Genomic DNA, 26675 nt, shown 5'->3' on the forward strand with positions numbered 1-26675 from the left:
ATATTTTACTTAAGGAGAATCAAATTGGTCAAAATAAGAGACAAATTATATTCTTGGTTGGCCATTCTGTCTCCTTTTAAGTATGATGTTCTTTACAACACAAATGAGCTATTTGCAAAGGATTACAGCTTGTGGTTATTTCTGTTCTGAAGAACTGCAGGAAGACTAGAAGCATGATGTTCAATAGAACTATACAGAATGAGCCTACGTGGCTAAATATTTTGATGACTATGTTAAAACAGTAAAAAGGAACAGGCAAAATTTTAGTGTCATATTATTCAATCTAATTTATCTACAATGTTTTAATTTCACATCACTCAAAAATTGATATTATTTTTTCCCTCTTTGAAATCTGATAGGTATTTTCTACTTACACTACATCTCCATTCTGACTAGTTAGCTGCATTGCAAGGGCTCAATGGCTATATGTGGCTAAAGGCTACCACACTGACTGTGGAAGGAGTAGAGCTTGGTTAAAATGAGGAAGAAGACCTGGGGTGAGAAATGTCCAGTGGTATTCCTGTAGATTTTGTGACAAAATACTTTGTCTGCAGGCTGACATAGAAAATCATTTTCAAGGCTGCTGTAAGCTATGTTTCCAAAGACATAGGTTTGTCTGCTGAGGAAATGTGGTCATCTTGCAAAGACATTGGCCAGGTGTAAGGAAAAGTTGAGAATATCTTTTGTTCCGTATTGTAAGAGGAATAACAGCTTGAGACTGCTCACTTTTACTTTGAAGGGTCTAATAAAAAGGGAAGACACTTTGGTAAAATTCTATTGTATTCTATCCTAGCCTTCTCTTAGCATTCTATTCAAAATATACCACTGAGGATGGCACTGTAACTGAGCCTATGTACAGTGAGCTGCAGATAGGAGTATTGATCAGTTTTAAACTTGGACTCTTAAGAATTGCACATTTTATTGTACTAATGCTTCTTACAGTAACCATCCTATTAAATCAGAACTTTAACATGATGATTCATAGATAGCATGAAACTTGGCATCCATAAATCACAGCACTGAATTGGAAGTTTAAAGTTAAGATTTATAAACTAACATACTAAATCACAACTTTAAAATTTAGGATTCATTAATAAGAACTTTTAAATGCATGATGTATAAATCAAAGCACTATACCTGATTCTTGGAAGTTAATGCATGTAAATCAGAATTCTGAAAGTTAATATTAATAAATCAAGGAAATGCATTTTACTTGGTAAATTTCTTTTTTAATGGAATAGCTGCTACATTACATAATGGGCACTGTCTCCTGAAAAATATGAATTTCAAAACTTCCTTGAATAGCCATTTCCAGAACGCCTTTCTTGTTGTATTTAATCCCAATTCTCTTATGTGAACATGGAAATATCTGATACACCTCTTGTTTGCACAAACTCGCATATTTTTTTAAAAAGTAATTAAGTCACACTATAAGTTTCCAACTTGTAGGCTAAAAATACCCACAAAACTTAGCCTTCCTCAGTAGGAATTGTTTTCTGCACCTTTGGTCATTTTTAACAAGTGACTACAAGTCCTTTTGAAGGTGATGTGAGCAAACCTGGACAAAATGTTCTTACATGGGTCCTGTTAACACAGAGTGTGGTGGATGAATTACTTCTGGACCTTCGTGTGTCATGCCTGCTTGTAACAGTCCATTTATAGCCAGAACAACAGGAGCAGCTTGCATCTCCCACAGTAATGTGGGACTGTGAGCTTAGAGGGAGAATCGCTTCACTCTCTTCATGCGTTAGATTCCCTGGGCTTCTGAGTAGCCCAAAGCAAACGGGATTCTGCCTTTTTCACTCCATTAGGATGCTCTTATGAAAGTTCTAAAGACCACCATGCTGCCAAAGACCAAGGATCATGTTGAGTTCTTATCTTACATGAACATTCATCGACAGTTGACACTGTTGCTCCTTATGTCACCAGTATCTGTGACCCCTCCTCTTCCTACCTCTCCAGCTGCTCCTGATCTTCACGTTACCTCCTAGCCTAGGACCTCTTAACTTGAATGTTACTATTTCACACGGCTTTCTCCTTAGGCAGCTTAGTTTTTTCACTCTGTACATCTCATCTTTCCCACAGGACCCACTACCACTTAAACGTTGATTATTTACAGAAGTCTTTTCTAAGATTTCTTTTCTTAGAAATATTTACTAGGTATTTTTTCCTTGATGTACTACTAGCCCCTCCAAATCACTATGCTCAAAATGGGATTTTTTTTTTTGCCAAAACAAATTCTTTTTCAAACCCAATGCCAATCCCCAAGTATAAGCAGCTGAGATATTCATCAGATTTCTTCTACCTATTCCATTCCTACAGCCACTGTTTTAGAGTTTAGGCCTTCATGAATTCTTCCTTGAGCTGTTCTAGTTTCCTAACTGCTACTAAGCATTCCAGGAAGGAAATGTGATCATATAAATTTCTATTTCCATTCCCTACTTCTTATACAGGTGGCCCTAATACCCATCTGCTTCTATCTTCTCAATTCTATATCTACATCCCATCATATTCTGCACTTTAAATGAGTAGTTCTCCATCTGGGACATTTTGCTCCCCAGGAAACACTGAGCAATGTCTGAAGGCACTTTTGCTTGTCACAACTAGGGGTGGCAGTGCTACTGGCATCTAGTGAATAGAGGCAATGGATGTTTCCATACACACTTCAATGGACAAATAGGCCCCTACCACAAATAATTACCTAGTCCCAAATATGTCAATATTGCAGAGATTCAGAAACCCTGCTCTAGACAAACTAAGTACACATATTTCACCAAGAGAATGGAAACTGTTGTGTGGATGCACACCTTTGAATATGCCATATACTTATGTTCTTTGCCTGAAACGCCCTTTCCTCATTTATACTTGCGTCAAGTAATCTTCATCCTGCAAGTTCCAGTTCAATGTCTCCTCCTCTGTGAAGGGGTGCTCATCTTTCTAACTACCAGCGACCTACCAACATGGTTTTGTGAAAGACAACATCCATAGGATTCAGTCAAGATGACACTGGTTTGAACTGTGACTCCACTTTACTAGTGGTGTGTACTTGGGCAAATTAGCCTCTTTAAATCCCATGTCTTTATTCTGATAATTGTGAGTAGAAAATACCAAAATAACAAGTTTATCATTAGGACTTAATAATATATTTATGCAAGGGTCTGCCACTGACCACTAATATTAACTTTATAGGTTACCACCTACACAGTAAGTGAGAAGGAACCCTCAGCTCACACAAAGGATGCACATTGTTCAATAAAGGGAGTACAAGTAACTGGGTTTCCCATTTACACCTTCGCAAGATGCTTTCAAGGTCTATTTGGAGTTGATCATAAAACAAGACAATAGTAAAATGTGTCTAATATCTGTCATGAGCTACACTTGGATAATTGGGTTATTCCAGCAAGAAAACTATATGGCACCTAATATATCTAGTTTTAGAAATATGCTCGTTTATGTGAATTATATAATGAAACATACAGACTTAAAGTTTAGTTGGGAACAGGTCTAAAATTGTAAAATGAGGAGAAAATAGAACACTATAGCTTATAATCACCTAGTAAAAAGATGGCATAGAAAAGTACTATGCACTTTTCCATACATTTTTTAAGTAGTGAAAGGGTAGTATTTGCAACTATTATATGAAATGGAAGAGAGTGTAGCCACCATTTTGTGTGCATATGTGTATTTCCACTATCTCTTCTTTCCAGATTTTTTGAGCTGATTTTGTAACATGGTAGATGCAATGTCCACACTCTAGAGCATTTTTAATCGGGGTAACAAATTTGAATTGATCAGAGTGATATAGAGCTATAAAGAAGATATGTACAAATGTTTCTGAAGTATTTCTCAAACAAGAAATGATTAATTCTTCCACTAACGCTCCTATAACAAATGTTTGATAATTTTTTAACTTATGATAAATTCAGCATTACAGTAAGCAGAGCCATCCTGTCTACAGTAATGCTCTTGTACCATCTAGGCTATCCTCAGAGGAAATAATGGCTGAAAGGAAAAGCAGTAAAAAATACACATATAACTAATCAGATCTACTGTAAAAGGCTTTTCTGACATCAAGGGCCGATGCAGACTTCCTTAATAGCCTGACTCCATGTGATTTAGTTTAGTGATATTCTTACTTTCCATCTCTTATTTTCTCTAACTTGACATCTGAATATACTTGATATCTTTTATGCACAATATTACACATATGAGGGAATACAGCAAAGATTTCATTTTGAACATTTCACAAGGCATTGCTAGTAACATTTGTGAATCTGAGAGATTCATTTGTTATAAGATTTGAAAAAGGATTAGTTCTCAAATTCAGCTACTTCATTTTATATCAATTAAATAATGAAACTTTGAAACATGTAATATTATTATGGGAAACTGAAGCTATCTGGCTTTTATCTTTAAGTGGAATTTCTTATTACTAAATGAGAAAAATTATAACATTTTTTCCCCTGGAAATTTATGTCACTTAATATCATCATATAGTTCAGAAAGAATCTCAAAATATAAAGTGATATAAGCTTCAGTATAAAATTATAAAAAGCCCATATGACATAAACATTATTTAAAATGAAAGGTGAATTATAACCTACGAGAAAAACACTAGGACAAAGTATTACTATTTTCCTACACAAATGTTCTCACAAACAAAATGGGGGAAATTAATTATAAGGGGATATGAACAGGTAATTCAAAAAGAAATAAAATACAGATGTTCAATAATGTAAAAATAGCCTTAAGTTTACTAGTTATTGAATAAATTGCAATTGAAGCAATGATAGCATTTGTCTACATCCCACATGGTTGATTTTTTTAAATGTAATGTTAATACCTAGTACTGATGGGCATGTAAATAAAAGTAAACGGTAATTTTATATATTTTTGTCTTTATTATAGTTGATATACAATATTATGTTGGTGTCAGACATACAACATAGTGACTAGATAACTATATACATCACTAGATGCTTGACACAGTAAGTGTAGTCTGTAGTCTCCCCATTACCATACCAAGATAACAGTATCAATAATTATATTCTATATGTTGTACTTCCATTCCTATGACTATTTAACAATTTGGAGTTCATACCTCTTTATTCTGTTCACCTATTTCACCCATCTCCCAAACCCCTTCCCTATGGTAACCAATAATCTGTGGTCTGTATATTTGTGAGTCTATTTCTTTTTGTTTTTGTTTTTAGAGTCCAGATATAAGTGAAGTCATGTGATTTTTGTCTTTCTCTGACTGGCTTATTTCACTCAGCATGATACCCTCTAGGTCCAACCATGTTGTCACAAATGGCAAGATTTCCTTCTTTTGTATGGCTGAGTAATATTCCATTGTGTATTATGTACCACATCTTTTTTAATCCATTCACCAATTGATAGGCATTTGGGTTCCTTTCATATCTTTGCTATTGTAAATAATGCTGAATGAACATAGGTGCACATATATCTTTTTGAAGTAGTGATTTTGTTTTCTTCAGGTAAATTCCCAGAAGTGGAATTGCTGGGTCATATGGTATTTCTATTTTTTTTTTTTTTTGAGGAACCTCCATATTGTTTATCGCAGTGGCAGGACCAATTTACATTCCAGCCAACAGTGTAGGAGGATTACTTCTAGTAAGCATATAAATTTAACATAACTTTCTAGGAGAAATTTTTCTTTAAAAATGATAATATATTTTGACATAGGAAGTTTCTAGGAATTGGTCCTAAGGAAATAGATATAGCCTCACAATGTTTATTGCAACATTTTTTATTATTCACAACCAGAAAAAAACTAAGTATCCAAGAAAAAGGAATGATTTTAATAAATTATGGTATACTTGTAAGACTAATGCAGCCATGAACAAGATATTCTAGAACCATATTTACTGACATAAGATGTTCATAACTCATGGTTGAATGAAAAAAAAAATGCACAGCTTCCAAAGAATGCACACCGTAAGCCTGTGTTAGAATCTGTTAGCTAGAAGAATTGCTTAAATTTACATAGGTGAGAAAATATTATAATGTCTGGCTACGAAATGAGGAGCCACAGAAAATGCTTCCCAACAGATTCCCATTCAGGACTCATGAATAAACAAGACAATAGTCCTTCAGAACTCAGGACATGAAAAGCAGCTCTGACAAATCAGTTATAACATCATCCCTCCAGAAGCAAGCACCCATTATTCTCTGCTTTAATGACTCTGCCTTTCTTGCCTTCCTTCTTTTTTTGTTTCCACGTCTTATTACTTATTTCTTTGCCTAGGTCTTCCACTTCTGAGTTTGTCTCTGTATGTACTTGTGTGTCCCAAACAAAACTCCCTAAGCAAAAGGATCCTACTGAGTCTAGTAAGTTAGTATCCAGCGTGGTGTGCCCACACCGGGTAGAGTTCTTTTGGCAGGCTACCGATTTAGTTCCTGGTTGTCTTTAACTGGTTTAATTTGGTTTCAGCATTAACTAATGATCCAGTCTTTTGTCTGGGAGAGCAGAGTCACATGACATGAAGCATGGTGACTTGTGCAGAAGCAGCTACTCTTTCTTGCTTCCCTCAAAATGGGAGTTATAGACCTGGAGGACACTTAGAGATACCATTCTGTGATGAAATACAGAATCCATAATACAGAATCTATAACTTACTATTTTATTTTGTTCTTATTAATGGTTTTAATATTAAACATTTTTATTATTTGCCTGCCAATGAGGAAAACATCAGTAAAATGTTTCCATTTTAAATCAGACTTGATCCAGTCTCCTCCCTAAAGGCTTTTATAACTCTACCAGAGATTATTTATAAACATATGCTTCTTCAAAAATATTCTATTTCATGCATCATTCTATAGCTATTCTCACTCCCCTTTCCATCCTGATTCCTGTAAGAACCTTGTAATTAGTGCTTAGTAATATCAGCAAATTCTAAATCCTAAAACATTCCCTTTATCCACTTACATAACGTTTCATTTCGCCTTTCTCTAAAAATGTATATGGATACTGTAGGTATGTGATTACTTAAATAGTATGCATAATCTTTAGAACTCAGTTTTGAAGCCATATGACCCAAGAGTACTTCACCTTTCCAAAATCTGGTGGTACCTTTTGATTCTAACTATTTCTTTACTCTGATAGCTTTGTTCTTCTCCATTTGCTTCTTTCCTGGCTTCAGTAATAATTCCCTAAAAATTCCCTTATCTGCAGGGATATTATTTAATGTCTCACCTGATATAACCCTAGTTACATTGTTTTATTTCCTAGGCCCTATTACGGTCATTTTCTTCCTGCTTTAGGACATAGTGAATAGCGTTTTCTTAATTTTACCTCTATATTCTATCAACAATTTGTTCCTATTCCTTACAGACATTTCATAGTTCAAGTCATGTATATCAGTATCCACTCTATGCAAGACTTTGTACTAGAAACTCGAAGGTATAGAGGTCCCAATCTCTGCCCATCAGAAGAGAGAGGAATGTATATAAGTATCATATGGGGAAAAGGACAAAGAATAAAGCAGATAGCTAAGGACTGTACTAGACACAGCAGGAGAAAGTAGAAGAATTAGTAAGGGAGGTAGCACAGGAAGAAGTTGAAGAGTACAGAAATCATTGATAATGGGAACTATATTTTTTTTACCTTGTATCTTATGGACATAAGATAGGAATTAAGTTATTTCAAATTGACATTTATTGAATCATAAAAATGTAATATCAGGATATCAGTACAGTAAGGGAATACAGAAAATTGTTCAGGATGGAATAAGCCATGCACAAATGCAGCAGAATGAAGACTAAGTAAGAAAACTTCCAAAGGAGAAACCATTAAGAAGAAATTTTAGGAGTGCCCTTTCAATGGAAAGCAGATATACCAATGCCATGTTGTGAGTAGAATGTTGCAAGGGTTGCTACCCAAGCATCTGTGTGTTCTGGAAGTAAAAAGAGCCAAGAGGAGTGGGTAGATAAATGGTATGAGAAGGCACTAAAAAGAGAAGTGATGAATAGCTGGATGACCAGACCCTCTAAGAACAGTGTTGGATAGCTCAAAGTATGAACTGAAAGCTTTTTAAAAAAGACTATCAACACTAAAACTTTTAAGCAATATTGAAGATATTTACATCAGTAAAATAGTAATAAAGAATAGAAAGGCGGCTATTTCAAGAACCTTCACATTCACTGTAAAATAAAATAAAAAAACAATCATGGGAAAAGGAGTCTTTTAAACATATGTTCTTGGGAAAACTGGATATCCAACATATGAAATAATGAAGTTGAATCTTATACCATATATAAAAATTAACTCTAAATGAATCAAAGACTTAAAAGTAACAGGTATGACTACAGAACGCTTAGAATAAGACATAGGAGAAAATCTTCACAACAGTGGGTTTAACAATCTTTTTTGGATATGATACCAAAACTATAGGCAACAAAATGAAACAAATTACACTACATTACAGTTAAAAATTTGTTTTTCAAAATCCCCAATCAACACAGTGAAAAGGCAACTGAAGGAGTGGAAGAAAATATTTGCAAATCATACCTGATAAGAAAATTAGCATCCAGAATATATAAAGAAATACTGCAATTCAAAAACAAACAAACAAAAAATGGACAAATCACTTGTATAGACATTTTTCCAAAGCAGACATAGAAATGGTCAATAAGCACATAAAAAGCAGTTCAATATTACATATCATTAAGAAAATGCAAATCAAACTGCAATGAAAACCACCTCACATACATTAAGATGGCCAGTTAAAAAAAAAAAGTGTTGGCTAGATATGGAAAAGCCAGAACCCTTATGTACTGCAGGTGGGAATATAAAATGGCTCAGACATTATAGAAAACATTTTGACATTTCCTCAAAAAATTAAAACCATAATTACCATATAATCCAGCAATTCTACATCTGGATATATACCCCAAATAATTGAAAGCAGGGTCTCAAAGAGATATTTCTACACCCATGTTCATAGAAGCATTATTCACAATAGCCAAGAGATGGAAGCAACCAAAGTGTCCATCCACTGATAAATGAATAAATAAAATGTGGAAAATGAACACAATAGAATATTATTCAGCCTTTAAAAAGGAATTTTTGACACATCTTCCAACATGGGTGAACCTTAAGGACATTATGCTTACTGAAATAAGGCTGTCACAAAAGGACAGACACTGTAATACTCCAGTTAGATAAGGTATGCAGAATAGTCAAGTTCATAGAGACAGAAAGTAGAATGGTGGTTGCCAGGGGCTCAGAGAGAAGGAACTGGGGAAGTGTTTTTAAGGGGTATTGAGTTTCAGTTGGAGAAGATAGATGAAAACTTTGTAGAGATTGGTTGGGCAACAGTGCGTATACATTTAACACTACTGAACTACACACTTAAAAGTGGTTAAGGTAGTAAATTTTACATTTTAACAAAAGCAAAGATTTATACAAAAAAAATTATTGAGATAGTTAATTTCATGTTATATGCATTTTATCACAAACAGAGCTCATCATGTCCTGGAAAGCCTTTCCACCCTCTCTTAGCCACAGACCTTTTTACAATCCCATGAAGTTTCCAGGATTGATCTGTCTCATCTTCAGCCTTTGCTCTTGTTTTCATGGCTTGCAACCTTCTTCCCCTCAGTTCATCCCCTGGCTTCTTCAAAGCTTTCAGACCATGTGGCTTTTTCAGAAAAAAAACTTTGGGGATGATCATTTCTTACAGCCTATCTTCCCTGATAGACTAGATTGTTTGAGAACAGGGACCACAGTCTACTCAGTACATAGCCATATCCTCAACAGCTGGCAAGTCACCTGGTACAGAGTTTACAGTAAATATATGTTTAATGAATAAGGGAAGCTAGTTGCTAATAAGATACATTTAATATTTAGATTAAATACAGTGAAATAATTTATTGTCAAGGGTGAAAGAATTCTAAAGAAGTGTTGCTAACACATGAGGAATGAAAGTGAAATCGGTGCAGTTGATTAGTAGTAGTTATTCATTCCCATTCCCTTCTGTATACCTTCAAACACCACAACGCAGACAAGTAAAATTATATTCTCATACTCTCTTCAAGCTAGATCTCTGAAAGGTAATTAGGTTCCATCAGTGAGACCCATTCTGATGATCAAATGGCTCAGAGGCCATCTTTCTGCTGTGGCTGCTGTCACTATTTGCAAAACATTCACAAAGGTACCCCTGTTTGTGACCTGCTTCAGGATCCCAGTGATATGTTAATAATTTGTGGGAATGAGAGGCAGATGTGACATAGCAAGTATAGTGCCAGAGGCATCTTCCTCATCTTTGGGTCTCAGCTATGATGAGGCCAGTGGTAGGCTGCTGACTATCATTCCTCTATTTTTAAACACCTAAGTTCCCTATATTAAATTTCTTTCTGCTTAAAATACTTAGACTTCTCACCCCACAGAAATACAAAGAATTATTAGAGAATACTATGAGAATCTATATGCTAACAAGCTGGAAAATCTAGAAGAAATGGAAAACTTCTTAGAAAAACACAATCTTCCAGGACTGACCAAAAAAGAAGCAGAAAATCTAAACAGACCAATTACCAGCAATGAAATTGAATTGGAAATCAAAAAACTACCCAAGAACAAAACCCCCGGGCCAGATGGAATTACTGCTGAATTTATATCAGACATATAGAGAAGACATAATACCCATTCTCCTTAAAGTTTTCCAAAAAATAGAAGACAAGGGAATACTTCCAAACTCATTCTATGAAGCCAGCATCACTCTAATACCAAAACCAGGCAACGACCCCACCAAAAATGAAAATTACAGACCAATATCCCTCATGAACATAGATGTAAACATACTCAACAAAATATAAGCAAACCGAATTCAAAAATACATCAAGAGGATCATACACCATGATCAAGTGGGATTCATCCCAGGGATGCAAGGATGGTACAACATTCAAAAATCCATTAACATCATCCACCACATCAACAAAAAGAAGGACAAGAACCACATGATCATCTCCATAGATGCTGAAAAAGCATTTGACAAAATTCAACATCTATTCATGATAAAAACTCTCAAGAAAATGGGTATAAAGGGCAAGTACCTCAACATAATAAATGCCATTTATGACAAACTCACAGCCAACATCATACTTAATAGTGAGAAGCTGAAAGCTTTTCCTCTAAGATGGGGAACAAGACAGGGATGCCCACTCTCCCCACTCTTATTCAACATAGTACTAGAGGTCCTAGCCATGGTAATCAGACAACACAAAGAAACACAAGGCATCCAGATTGGTAAAGAAGAAGTTAAACTGTCACTATTTGCAGATGACATGATATTGTACATAAAAAACCCTAAAGAATCCACTCCAAAACTATTAGAACAAATATCTAATTCAGCAAAGTTGCAGGATACAAAATTAATATATAGAAATATGTTGCTTTCCTATACACTAATGATGACCTAGCAGAAAGAGAAATCAGGAAAAAAATCCATTCACAATTGCATCAAAATTAATAAAATACCTAGGAATAAACCTAACCAAGGAAGTGAAAGACCTATACCCTGAAAACTACAAGACACTCTTAAGAGAAATTAAAGAGGACACTAACAAATGGAAACTCATTGCATGCTGTTGGCTAGGAAGAATTAATATTGTCAAAATGGCCTTCCTACCTAAAGCAATCTACAGATTCAATGCAATCCCTGTCAAAATACCAACAGCATTCTTCAATGAACTGGAAAAATTGTTTTAAAATTCATATGGAACCACAAAAGACACTGAATGGCCAAAGCAATGCTGAGAAGGAAGAATAAAGCAGGAGGGATCTTGCTTCCCAACTTCAAGCTCTACTACAAAGCCACAGTAATTAAGATAATTTGGTACTGGCATAAGAACAAAGCCAAAGATCAGTGGAACAGAATAGAGAGTTCAGATATTAACCCAAACATATATGGTTAATTAATATATGACAAAGGAGCCATGGACATACAATGGGGAAATGACAGTCTCTTCAACAGATGGTGTTGGCAAAACTGGACAGCTACATGTAAGAGAATGAAACTGGATTGTTGTCCAACCCATACAAAAAAGAAAATTTGAAATGGACCAAAGACCTGAATGTAGGTCATGAAACCATAAAACTCTTAGAAAAAAAAGCATAGGGAAAAATCTCTTGGATATAAACATGAGCAACTTCTTCATGAACATATCTCCCCAGGCAAGGGAAACAAAAGCAAAAATGACCAAGTGGGACTATATCAAGCTGAAAAGCTTCTGTACAGCAAAGAACACCATCAATAGATCAAAAAAGCATCTTACAGCATAGGAGAGTATATTAGTAAGTGACAGAGATGCTAAAGGGTTGACATTCAAAATATATAAAGAGCTCACATGCCTCAACAAACAAAAAACAAATAATCCAATTAAAAAATGGGCAGAGGAGCTGAACACACAGTTCTCCAAAGAAGAAATGCAGATGGCCAACAGGCACATGAAAAGATGCTCCTCATCGCACGTCATCAGAGAAATGCAAATTAAAACCACAATGAGATATCACCTCACACCAGAAAGGATTGCCATCATCAAAAAGACAAACAACAACAAATGCTGGCGAGGTTGTAGAGAAAGGGGAACCTTCCTACACTGCTGGTGGGAATGTCAATTAGTTCAACCATTGTGGAAAAGCAGTATGGAGGTTCCTCAAAAGCTCAAAATAGAAATACCATTTGACCCAGGAATTCCACTTCTAGGAATTTACCCTAAGAATGCAGCAGCCCAGTTTGAAAAAGATATTTGCACCCCTATGTTTATCACAGCACTATTTACAGTAGCCAAGAAATGGAAGCGACCTAAGTGTCCATCAGTAGATGAATGGATAAAGAAGAGGTGGTACATATACACAATGGAATATAATTCAGCCATAAGAAGAAAACAAATCCTACCATTTGCAACAACATGGATGGAGCTAGAGGGTATTATGCTCAGTGAAATAAGCCAGGTAGAAAGACAGGTATGAAATGATTTCACTCATCTGTGAAGTATAAGAACAAAGTAAAAAACTGAAGAAGCAAAACAGCAGCAGACTCACAGAACCCAAGAATGGACTAACAGTTACCAAATGGAAGGGGACTGGGGAGGATGGGTGGGAAGGGAGGGATAAGGGGGGGGGAAGAAAGGAGGTATTATGATTAGCATGTATAAGGTGGGGGGGCACAGGGAGGGCTGTACAACACAGAGAAGTCAAGTAGTGATTCTACAGCATCTTGCTTCGCTGATGGACAGTGACTGTCGTGGGGTATGTGGGGGGGGGCTTGGTGATGGGGGATTCTAGTAAACATAATATTCCTCACATAACTGTAGATTAATGATACTAAAATATAAAAATTAATTAATTGATTAATTAAAAAACACTTAGATTTCTCAGTTCACTGCACTGACCCTAGAAAGATACACAAAGGTTTGAAAAGAGAAGAATTAAAAAAATGCTAAGTTTTCATACTATTGCATATAGTTTTAAACTCCAGACATGGCCAAATTCTGAAACATTAATGAACAAGTGGCAATCATTTTAAGAGGAATAAAAGTGATCTTGCAAAGCTAGCACCGTATCAATAAATGAATGTCATGGCAAGCTCACATGGTTTCTTGATGGAGACTTTACACTAGAAAATCGGCACAGTCCCATACACAGAGTGTACTTGGATCTCAGATAGCATTTAGCAAAAATCCCTCATGTAACCTCCTCTGAAAAATCCTGTTCTAGATCACACAAGCACACGTAGTAACAACCCTCTATGCTCTATCATTTTGTTTTTTCTTATGTAATTATCATGTCAGCTTGCAGTTACATCTTCATCTGTTGGTCCCTCGCCCCCTACATTTGGAATGTACCTATAACTCTAAGACCTAGTACAATGTTTTATGTTCAATAAAATTGAGTATTTGGTATTGAATTATGACGTAACTAGGCAAATGCAAATGATTGAAAAATACTGCCTTCAAATGCACTGATTAATGGATCTATATGAACTGAAAAGAGGTCTCAATTAGAATCACCCCAGGCTTTTTCACTCAGTAATTACTCCACCTGAGAAAGAAGTGTTGCCTTATTGCGCGCCACTGTGTCATAATGTTTTTAAGTGGCACAGTATCATTTTCTATTCTGCTTTGCAATTGAGCTCGTCAGTTTGTTTGGAAGGTGTTCAGCCCCATCAACTAGATTGATAAATTTATTAGAGGTACAGGCTTTATCTACCTCTTTCCATCTACCCACATCATTAACTTTACATGACCATTTTCCTGTAACTGGTTCCCTTCCTCTTAGCCGAGTCCTCTGCTGACCTCCACGCCTGTATGGCAGGTCTTTTTTCAATTTGAGAATTAGTGGGGGATCAACAGAAGCTATTGTGTATTGCCTCTCATTTTATCCTTTAGAATGAACTGACTTATTTTTTTTGGACAACACCCATATACTTAAGACGCCCACATATTTGGAGTAAAACACTGTAAATAGGCAATCAGCATAAAACAACAGCCTGTAGAACACATTACCAAGGAGCAGCAGGCGGCCAAGTTTTTCATAACTGGGCTACTAGCCACCAATTTAAAGCTTTCATCTGAACACAGTTTCACCGCCCTAAGTCTGTTTTTCTCCACAACATAAATGGAAGGGGACAAAACACTGCTGCTCTAAGTTATATTAAACTGATAATTTTAAACACAAATGTGGCTTTCAGTTGGTAAACATGCTCTGGAAAATGCATATCAAACAAAACGAAGGGTGCTAAAAATCAATGTATGTAAACATACATGAAAAGGGGCCTTTTTGTAAATTACTTCCACCACCTCCCCTGCTGCTGACTCCACCCCTCCCCCCACCTTATTGCATAAGATTAACTTGCAACTAATTGGCTCTAGAAATATTGCCACTGAATATTTTCTCTGTCGTTTGGTCCCTGCTTCATTTGAATGCGGGAAAACCATTTAAATTTTTGGTATTTTCAGCCAAACTTAAAAATCAGCATTTTCCAAGAAAAAAAACTACTTTGAAGTTATTGACAGTATTCTATTCCACTAATGATATTCTACCACAGTGCAATGAATGTGAGCTTATAGTCATAAAAACACTTGATGACACCTTTTTACCCAAATATCCCAAAGCATTAAAAGAAATTAGAACTCCATCTGCATATCACTTCTGATAGTGGAAAAAACAGGTAGAAAATTGTTTAAGGAGTTTCTGTGCAATTCATAGTACCAAAATCATCGACAAGAAGTTCTCTGATTCCCTGTTAACCAAGTCTAACCAAACATGCCATTTACTTTTGAAAAGTTACTTGCGACCCAAAACCTATATTCTGACTTCAGTCATCGGTCCACAATGATACTTTACTACCTAAGAAAAATCCTTCATAAATACTGCTTCCTTCTTACTCCTTTTTCCGACCCTCTGCTCTGAGAATGTCAAGACCTTCTCCTGAAATGTACCTTCACTGGGCTTTACATACAAAAGCTTTGGAGATTTCAACGCAGTTAACCATTCCATGTTCTCCCCATACACAAATAAAATCCTTTCAAGTTAATGGAAAGATCTACTTTGTTGGAGAGAAAAAAGAGTCACATCATAAATGGTACTTAGTAGCAAAAAGGAAGATCAATGCTGTGGCCTGGAAGCCAGGCAGTCCTGGCTGTGGTCCCAAGAGACTTGCTTTTTGTTTTGTTTCCAGCCCCTCAATCCACCAAAAAAAAAAAAGATAGAAAACCTCTTTTTCCCAGTCAGGATGCATTTCTGCTGTTCTAGTTACCTTTAGCGCCTAGAGCCAGGAGACTTGCAAAACACCAAGCATTATGTTACCTTAAGAAGAGCTTGGAAGACTGAGAGGTAATCTTGAAGTTCCTTCAGCGTCCTCATGCAAACCAGTCATTCCCTCTGCTCTCCTCTAGGCCCTTGCTACTTACAGTGTTGTCCAGCAGCACTGGTATCACCTGGGAGCATGTGAGAACTGGCCCAACGCTGACCTCTAAATCAGGCACTGAATTTTAACAAGATCCCAGATGCTTCAAATTCACATTGACTTGGAGCAGCACTGGTCTCAAAGTGTGTTCAGCTTCTGACTACATGATATGACAAAATGGTCCTCAGACCAGAAGATATATGAAAAATTTTTTAGCTCTGATAGGTTTTGGCTCTATATAGTCAAGCCTTATGTGGGGAAGTTGGAGTTCGTATGGCCACGATCCTCAGTGAACTTAAACCACTTGATGATGTAACTGGCCTGTTGCTAGGCTACTGCTTCCAGACCTTTAGGCAATAAGCTATTATTGCACTACATAGAGAACTCGGCCCAGTGCTCTGGGCAGAGGCAGAGATGCTAGTGCTGGACCTACCTCTGGGAGAACAAGCCGGGTAATAAACCCTTTCACCCCAAAGAAATGTTCTACTGTCATTTCTTTGGTCACACTGAATCCATAGCAAACTTGCTGGGGGCTGAAACCCATTGACAAGACAGAAGGAAACACTTTTTAAACATTGTAAAGCTTTGCCACATTTTAAGGTGTCTTGCCTAGCAACAGGCCAGTTACATCATCAAGTGGTTTAAGTTCAGTGAGGATCCTGGCCATAGGAACCCCAACTTCCCCACAGCTTCTCAATTCTAGACATAGAATTTTTAAATTCTCATTTTCTTTTTTCCTTTCTCCCTTTGAGAAAATGTCACCGTAGCTCCAGGGGAAAATCCCAGGAAAAAATACCTTTGAAACATTGTATTTTGCCCCATGTGCAACAAACACTGATGGAACCATTGGGCCACATCAGAGGCAGGCTTTCCTTCTAGCCAGCGCACCCAGGCCAGTGTGTCTGCTTCATCATTTCCTGGGGATGCCAAAGGCAAATGGCCAGTCACATGATATACAATAACTGTCTTACTCTGACCAAAGGCCTACGGGTCTTGCCAGAACTCTTGCCCCCAATGGGGCTGGTGACCAACCATCCAGTTGGCATGGTACCATGTTGGTAGCCACAGGGTCAAGCCCTGATAGATGGCCCAGCTGCAGTGCAGACAACTATGGGGGAAGGCTCCTGGGTGATCATGAGCCATACTGCCTGCAACTCAGCCCATTGACTGCTCTTCCCCTCTCCATCCTCATTCCTTATTGTCTCAGTCTTAGGATGGAAAGCCACAGCCCTCCACTTGGGGGGCTGCCCGTGACTGGAGCTGTCTGTATACCAAGCATCTTCAGGTATGGAGCTTTTCTCTCCTGATAAGGACTCTCGGCTACCAATGGATCTAAAGCAAGTTCTTCCTCCTTTCCACTGGTATATGTCACTGGCCCCAATAAGTGTTGCAGTTCTCCACTTAAGGGGCTCGTAGAGAGGGTGCTACACTGCTGTAAATATGTGTCCCATTTGGCCAGTGTAGGCATCTGTGCCACACCGCTCCATGGCTTTTGGGTCCAGTCTTGCACCCACCCCGCAATGGGATAGGTGGTTATTACCTTAGTTGGAGCTGTTCTGGTGATAGGCTCCTAGACAGCAAGGCATTGTACACAGCAGCCAGTTACTTCTCTATCAAAGTGTATCAGACCTCTGCTCTATTCCATAGTTGTGACTAGAATCCATTAGTTTGACATGTCTGTTCAAGTCGCTGCCAAAGACCCCATACGCAGTCATCTTTGGTCACATGAACATCTAGCTGACAGGGCCTTGATAAGTTCATTACACACAAGGCCTGTGCGACCTTGACTGCTTGCTTAGCAGCAGTAAAAGCAGCTGCACATGTTTCATCCCAGTCCCACCTGATGCCCTTTCATACCAACCGGTATAATGGCTTCAGAATTTGTGCCAAGTGCAGAATAAATACTCTCCAGTAGTCCAAAAGACCCCAAAACTCTTGTAATGCTGCTACATGGTAGGGGTAGGGAAAGCCTGGACCTTGTCTATGACTGCTTCAGGAATAACTTTAGTTTTACCCGACCAGACAACCCCCAAGAATTATACAGACAAACCAGGTCCCTGAACTTTGGTGCTGTTCACAGCCCATCCTTTCTCCTGTAGATGCTGCAGCAGTCTAGGAACTGCCCCTTCTAAATCTGCAAGAGAATCAGAAGTGAGCATGATACCATCAATGTAGTGATACAGCCACACCATTCGCGATTTCTCCCATGTGGCCAAGTACTGTGCTACAAGTCCATGACAAATAGTGGACTGTGGAGGTATCCCTGTAGAAGGACAGTGAATGTCCACTGCCAGCCTTCCCACATGAAGGCAAACTGTTTCTGACTCTCCGTGCTACGTCAATAGAGAAGAAAGCATTAGCAAGGTCCACAATATAATGGTATGTCCCTAGGTCATGACTAAGAGTGTCCAGAATGGCTCCTATAGAGGGGACAGCAGCATGCAAAGGGGGTGTGACTTTATTCAATTCCCTGTAATCCACGGTCATATGCCAGGAGCCACCTGGCTGTTTCACTGGCCACACTGGGGAATTAAAAGGACTATGAGTAGGCTTTATGATGCCCACCTTCTCCAACTCCTGTAGAGTTTCTCCAATTTCCTTGTGCCCCCCAGGCAACTTATACTGCTTAGTATTTGTCACTAGCCAAGGTACAGGAAGAACTAAAGGTGGGTGCTTTGTATGTCCCCTCAGAACTGCCTTTACCACATGTACCCTCAGTCTGAACTCACCTGCAGTGGTCTGTAACCACAGGCCCTGCAGGATATCTACACTCAAAATATATTCTAGGATAGGAGGAATGTATACAGTATATTCCTTTGGGTGTAAAGGCCCTATCCTCAATGGGATTTGGGCTTCCTTCACTCTAATTGCCTTACTCCAATAGCCATCCATCATAGCACAGGTCCCAGGAAAATACCCAGGGTTGCCATAAATCAGAGCACATTCAGCTTCTGTGTCCACTAGCACCAGGAGATGTTGTACATTCACAGGGGACCAATGAATTGCTAATTCTACATGCGGCCTCCTGTCCCCACTACATGTGGACTATGGACCCCAAAGTGGGGGCCTTGACACCCCCTCAGTCAAACCGCAATGCTCAATCATCTTCCTGTGGGGGTGAGGCCCATGCAGAGCCTGAGTACTGTCCCCAAGGAAGTCTTGCAGGGACACAGGCTGGACATGGGGTTTTGCCTCCAGCTTCTGTGTCCTGAACCTCAGCAGCTGGAATTGCTACTCTGGTTTTAATTGTTGCCACAGTTCTAACAAGATCCGATTGTTCTACCCATCAAGTTTTTCTTTCACCACCTTGGCCTTTATCAGATCAACCCACATCTGGGTCCTCAAGACCTTCACAGAGCCCTTTGCACCTCTCCTTTCAGTTGCAGCCCGTACTTCTTTCCATGCTTTTATTGTTTCAACCACCCTCAGATCTACTAGAGTACTAGTAGCCTCACTTATGGGTTGCCCTATGGGGGGGCAAGAATAGTTACTAGGGACCCAAAGAAAGATAGGGGACCTGTATGTAGCACCAGATTTCTCATTCCTACAGTGAACAACTCCTTATTGGGGCCCTAGGGGTCCATATTACAGATGATATTTTTCATGCCCAGCTCCCATAACACCTGCTGGAGCTCTGCATACATTTTCCAGCTAGTGGGTAATTATGGTAAATCACCCTGATTAGACCAAACTGCCCTGTTGGCTGCTGTCAGCCAATCCAGAAGAGCATTATTCCCTGAGGTGTGGAAAGGACTTTGTAACTGCTATCAGAGGAAAGAGTGAGTCATCAGGGAAGCCAGTCTACCCATTTCAGTACCCGATATAACAATGTTTTCCAGCCCCATATGCCAGAGATGCAAAAGCCATGTAGGCAGAGGTTCCAATGGGTTCTGCCAATACTGGACACTCATGTCCACCAGCTCATCCTGGGTATAGGGGTGGAGCATGGTGTGTTCCACAACCTTGGGATGGGGCGGCTCCTCCTTCTAAGGAGCCCACAGCTGTTGTGTTTTTATTTTGTTAATTACAACCAGTCAGGGCTTTAATACAGGAGAGGCTGGTGCCTCGGGTGGTGGCCTTGCAACAGATCAGTCCATGGCCCTGCCTCCTCATCTTCTCCCAACATCTCTACCACCTCCACGGCTGAAGGCACTGCTCTTTTCTCTCCCTCCACCACGGCCTCCTGCAATGCTGATTCTCCTGCTGCCTCCTCCCTTGCTGCTGCTAATGTATCTTCCAGGAGCGTGACCTGTCTTCTCAATAACGGTCTCTCTTTCTTAAGAGCATCCCATAGGTCATCGCCCAGCCCCTCCAAGCAATACTGAAATGTGTCTCTCTCCTGCCATAGTCTCTCTTTCTCTCCTTGATAATCCTGTCCACTATCTTGAGGAGAAAGCATCCCAAAATCCCAGCTGCTACATGGCCACTCAGGGCCTCTAAGCAGTCGTCTACCTGACAGAGGACTAATTCTGCAGCTTCCAGTGTCTCCACTCTTCCCCAGTTCTGGGGGAGGCCCTATCCCTCTAGGAGATGCTTTACCCTGACCAATTACCCACTAGAGGCTCCCCAATTGGAAGCCCCACATTTAGGGGGCTTCTGAGTGAAGCTGCACCCTCTACCACTGCAACCACTGGGGCCTCCCCACCATCCCAGGTGGTGGTTCTAGGCATCTCCCCACCATCTCTACAGGCAGCCAGCCCAAGGGTCACACCCATGTAGACAGATTTCAGGTTCAGAGCTCCTGCCCATTACTACCAGATGTAGCTCCAGGGGAAAATCCTGGGGCAAAATACCTTTGAATCCAAAATCAGTCAAAGGGAGAAATAAAGTGGGAGAAACCTGTTTATGGCTTATGAACAGTCGTCCACTTCTGGTCTCTTGTGTCTCTCACAACCCATCTGCAGTAAAAGGGACCCCACCCTCCCTCTCTGGTCTAGATATGCCTTTTCTCACCCTTGCAACTACCTATTGACATGGAGATGCACAACAGCCAGGAGAGATTCTGGAAATATTGCAGTTTTACCCACAGGTACCATTATCACTGATAAAGTCTTTAGCCAATGAGCTTCACACGTGAGGAACAAATGCATTTGTTAAGTCTTTCAGGCCTTGCTTCTAGTTCACAGAGGCCTTTTCTCCAATTTCTACTTTTGGACAGAAGTTCTAAGGAAAATCTTCAGAGCAGACACACCAAGGAACACAGCTTCCCATGAGGGAAGGAAAGAAGACAGGATGCCCAGTGTGTACAGGCATCTAATCAATCACCTCAATCAATTTAAAAAACCTGGAGTAAAAGTGGGATCCTTACACTGTGGGAAATGAGCTTGGGACATGAGGCAGGAAGTGTTACTCTGGGAAAGCCCTTCCAAGTGAGCTTCCTCGTGTCTTTTAGAACATCTTTCTCATTTTAAAAAAATCATTTTTCAACCCATATACTTGAATGTATGACAATTTAATTTCTACCAGAAATTCAGGACTGTATAATCATTTTTACTTAGAAATGTGTTAGGATACACACACACACACACACACACACACACACACACACACACACATACACACACACATGTGCCTAAGTTTCATGGAGTTTAAAACATCTCTACAGAGGACAAAATACATATTTTTGTGATGAGTAGGTAATGTTTCTGGAAGTGACATATTATATCAAATAGAAACTTAAAAGATGTTAGTATATCCTTTTTTAGAGGTTTAAGAAAAGGAATTCCAGACTGTGTTAGGAAGGTCACAAGAATGGAGTTCAGTTACTAAGAATCACTATGATTTCTAAACATCTAAGTGGGGCCTTTATCTTGTGAGTCAAAAGAATGACGGGTTGTGCAGACATTTCCATTCCTGTTCCACCTTTGCTGCTCACTGACTGTCTGACGTCGTCATGTCTGTTGATTTTCCATCTGTGTCTGCAGAAGGCCGACTAACTTAGGAGACCTTTCACACACTAGCCTGCTTTAAAATTCTGATTCCAATGGCTTAGCAGCCTTAATCATTATTAGCTGCATTGTACATAACAGATTGATCATTTTGATTGGTAATTTTCTTTTGGTTGCTTTGTTTCTTCATTTGTTTCCAATTTTGGAGAACTACTAACTGCCACTAAGTTATTATGGAAGGGGACATTTAGATGATGGTTTCACCTTATTAAATAGTCCAAAGGACTGGTGTTCTAAGGGAAGTGCTGAACTCAAAGTAGAAGTTGGACCCCCATATACACAGTGCTTTTCAATTGCACCTAACAACACAAAGATGAAAAATCTATCATACTTTAAATACACTTATGACTGGAGAATATTTCTTGCCCATGCCAGAAAAACTGACCTTTCCCAACATGAACAAAAGGATTACTATGGGGAATTTCTTGCTTACTGAAAGGGACACACTGCAGAGGATTTATCCCTACTAGCTAAGCAACACCATTCCAATATATAAGAAGGATGACCTGCAGATTTGGGACCTTAACAGAGGAGATATTTTTAGATAACTCAATATTTGAATTAAACACAAAACATAGCTGACTATATAGAAGTGCTGAAAGCTCAGCATTTATACTCAAGGAAGCAAATTGCAGCATTCTGAACTGCCATTAAATTCTGAATGCTTTTCACCTAGATATCCTTCTGCAATTCAGTTTAAATGGTAGACAATTAAATGTTACATCTTCCCAAATAAAGGTGGACACACAAGAAGGCGAGAATGCCAGAGTTTATCAGAAATCAATGATGACCAATAGGTCAAATTATACCAAAATTTGTATTTCTCAATAAAACATTTTTAGATCAACAAATATTTATGTCATGCTAAATATTTATGCACTCTTTTAGAAAGTGAAGAGTTTGTTTATAGGAAAACCTTCTGAAATGGAATTACGTGTTTTGATCTTCGCAGGGTAAAAAAATTTTTAAATTAAAATGTTGCCTTAAGGGCCCAAACACAGCCATATGCTTTTGCATACATTTTCACAACTCAGCAGCTGCTCACTGAACCTCTTCCATTTCAAGTTTTCCTGTTGACCACTCTGTTCTGCAAGGCTTCTGTGACTGCCGGATGGAAATATTTATGAAAACACTGGGGCAGCCAGGATCGTCCAAGTGTTTTCAAAACGTTTGCTCGGCAAAGAGTTACTGGCAGGCAAAATGTGCTCCTACAAGGGTTTCAGTAAGTGTTTAGGCCTCCTAAGTGTACTCCATTTGTAAATGTGGGCAGAGGCCTGCACTGTGATCTCTGGAAGCTTTAAATAAAGAAGCTGAAATTCACTTTACCTTAGAGAGTCTTTGCGCCTGCTAATACTAACCCTCCTAAATCATTTGAATGGTTTCATAGGTAGGCTCCATTTTAAATCACCTCTTTAATATAAGAAACTTGAGGCTCCTCATGATCTCTCTGAAAGAAGTCAGTGAATCTGTTTTAGAAGTGTTGTTTCTTGAATGCTTGACTTAGAACTTAAACTGCTAAGAAGGACAATGAGGTGGACAGGAAGATGTGGGGGCTTTCAGACAAGAGAGAAAGATAAAGAAGTAGAGAGGATTATGCATTCAAGAAACTATAGTAATATGGTGATGACTATTAGAATATTGGTCATCAGATCGGTGAGGCAGGGGATTAGTCTGGAGACATAGGCAAGACCCACATCATGAACAACTCCTTAAATTGTATGCAGGAATTTGCAGAATCATTGAAGTGATTTAAGCAACTCTCTGGTATGATTTGATTTTTATTTTTAGAAGACCATTTGCTTCAAAAGGGCCTAAAGCTAAATTGGAAACCAAGGCAACATTGGACTTGAACCAAATAGGAAGGGATCACAAAGTTTGAGCAAAGACTGATAATGTTATCTGAATGGAATCATACAACATGTCACCTTCTGGGACCAGCCTCTGTTACTCAGCATAATGCTTGTGAGATTCCTGCAACTTGTATCAGTAGCTCAATCCTTTTCATTATAGAGTAGTATTTCATCATAGGGATGTATCACAATTTGTTTATCCATTTACCCATCAAAGGGCATTTGGGTTGCTCCCAGTTTTTGGAGATTATGACTAGAGCTGCTTTAAACATTCATACACAGATCCAGCTGGTTTGTTTTTTTATTATGGTGATGGTTATAGAAATCTATATATGAGTTAAAAGTTGTAGAACTATAGACCATAAATGTTAATTTTACTGTATGTAACTTAAAAATAAAATTTTAAAAAGGGATAGTGAACTGAACTAGGAATATGGTAAGGAGACTATAGAAGAAAGATTTGAGGTAATTCCAAGGTTGATTCAACAGACTAAGTTTTACAAGGAGACGGAAATTTCAAAGAAGCAGATTTTAGCAACTGCAGTGACAACAGTACACTTCATCCATTCATTCATCATTTTTTTTTCTGGATTTGATGAGCTCTCAAGAAGAAGAATAAAAGAAATATAAACTAACCCAAATGACTCTTGGGGAGTTGGTGTAGTTGTTCTCAAGGCTTCTTGGAAGAAACACTGTCACGGTTGATCGATCACAACTGCCACATCAATCCATCAGACTCTGGAACTTGCATGTCACAGGCCCAACTTGTTTTACTCAAATAGGCATCTACATATGTGCCTACACCATTGTTTCCTCAAAAAACGAACACCTGGATAAAGAAAGAAAAAAGCAGCATGCAATAAGTATATGGTCTTTTTGTTCTCAGTTATGCTATGTTACAAAGAGTTCAAAAAAGTCTTGAGATAACATCCCATTAGTAATTCCACATGGGTGAAGCTCGTTGGACCTGGAATCACATACTGAAAAAGCAATTTGGCAAAAATTGTTAGACAGTTTGCCATTAAAAGGTCAATACAAGTGAGAATGTGTGTTGGGGGGGTGCAAATTTCACCACATAAATATCTATGAATGCCATCAAGTGCATTACTTGATCTGATCTTTTCAAAGCTAATAGCTAGCAGTAGGTTATCAGAAGCTCACCAGAATGTGAGCATTGTTCAGAAAGAAGAAATTACGAGATGGTTAAAGGAATAGCCAAATGCAGGAGCTGAGAAATCAGGTGATACATGTTTTTCCAAGGATGGCTGTGTGTGACATTGACTGTGAAAATATCTCAAATTCTTTACCTCTCCGTATCCACACCCTTTTCAATAGGACTTAGTCTTTCTCATTAAGAAGTGAAATATATTTCACCAGCCACTAAAATCTGGGCTACTCTGCGACCTGCCTTGGCCAACAGAATGTGGCATGCATGAGGCTGCATCAATTCTGGACCTAAGCTTCAACAGGTCAAGGATCCTTTCTTGTTCTTTCTCTTGGAAATCTGTCCACCCATCATGTGACCAATCTTGGGCCAGGTCTTCTGGAAAGTATGTGGGGAAGACATGACTTTCCCTTCCCTAGTTAAGGCCACCCTAGACTTGTTAGCACACAGACGATCTGGTGATGTGACCTGTAATACATGAGTGAGCCCAGCTGAGATCAGCCAATCCCAGATCAGATCAGCAGAACCCTACAGCTGATCCAAAGACTTGTACACTAAATGCTTGTTATTTTAAGTTGCTGTGATTTAGGGTGGTTTATTACATAATCTAGTGAACAGTTACAGACTTCACATGACTTCATCTCTACCTGTATTAGTTTCTTGTTGACAATGAAACAAATTACCACAAACCTAGTGGTTTAAAACAACACGATTTTAGACAGCCTCTTCAACAGCTGGTGTTGGCAAAACTGGACAGCTACATGTAAGAGAATGAAACTGGATCATTGCCTAACCTCATACACAAAAGTAAATTCAAAATGGATCAAAGACCTGAATGTAAGTCATGAAACCATAAAACTCTTAGAAAAAAACATAGGCAAAAATCTTTTGGGCATAAACATGAGCAACTTCTTCATGAACATATCTCCCGAGGCAAGGGAAACAAAAGTAAAAATGAACAAGTGGGACTATATCAAGCTGAAAAGCTTCTGTACAGCAAAGGACACCATCAATAGAACAAAAAGGTATCCTACAGTATGGGAGAATATATTCATAAATGACAGATCTGATAAAGGCTTGACATTCAAAATATATAAAGAGCTCACCCACCTCAACAAACAAAAAGCAAATAATCCAATTAAAAAATGGGCAGAAGATCTGAACAGACACTTCTCCAAAGAAGAAATTCAGATGGCCAACAGGCACATGAAAAGATGCTCCTCATCGCTAATCATCAGAGAAATGCAAATTAAAACCACAATGAGATATCATCTCACACCAGTAATGATGGCCACCATCCAAAAGACAAACAACAAATGTTGGCAAGATTATGGAGAAAGGGGAACCCTCCTACACTGCTAGTGGGAATGTAAATTAGTTCAACCATGTGGAAAGCAGTGTGGAAGTTCCTCAAAAAACTCAAAATAGAAATACCATTTGACCCAGGAATTCCACTCCTAGGAATTTACCCTAAGAACGCAGCAGCCCAGTTTGAAAAAGACAGATGCACCCCTATGTTTATTACAGCACTATTTACAATAGCCAAGAAACAGAAGCAGCCTAAATGTCCATCAGTAGATGAATGGATAAAGAATATGTGGTACATATACACAATGGAATATTATTCAGCCATAAGAAGAAAACAAATCTTACCATTTGCAACAACATGGATGGAGCTAGAGGGTATTATGCTCAGTGAAATAAGTCAGGTGGAAAAAGACAAGTATCAAATGATTTCACTCATATGTGGAGTATAAAAACAAAGAAAAAAAAACCAAAGTAC

Source organism: Manis javanica, chromosome X (genome assembly GCF_040802235.1).
Source record: "Manis javanica isolate MJ-LG chromosome X, MJ_LKY, whole genome shotgun sequence".
NCBI classification, from domain to species: domain Eukaryota; kingdom Metazoa; phylum Chordata; class Mammalia; order Pholidota; family Manidae; genus Manis; species Manis javanica.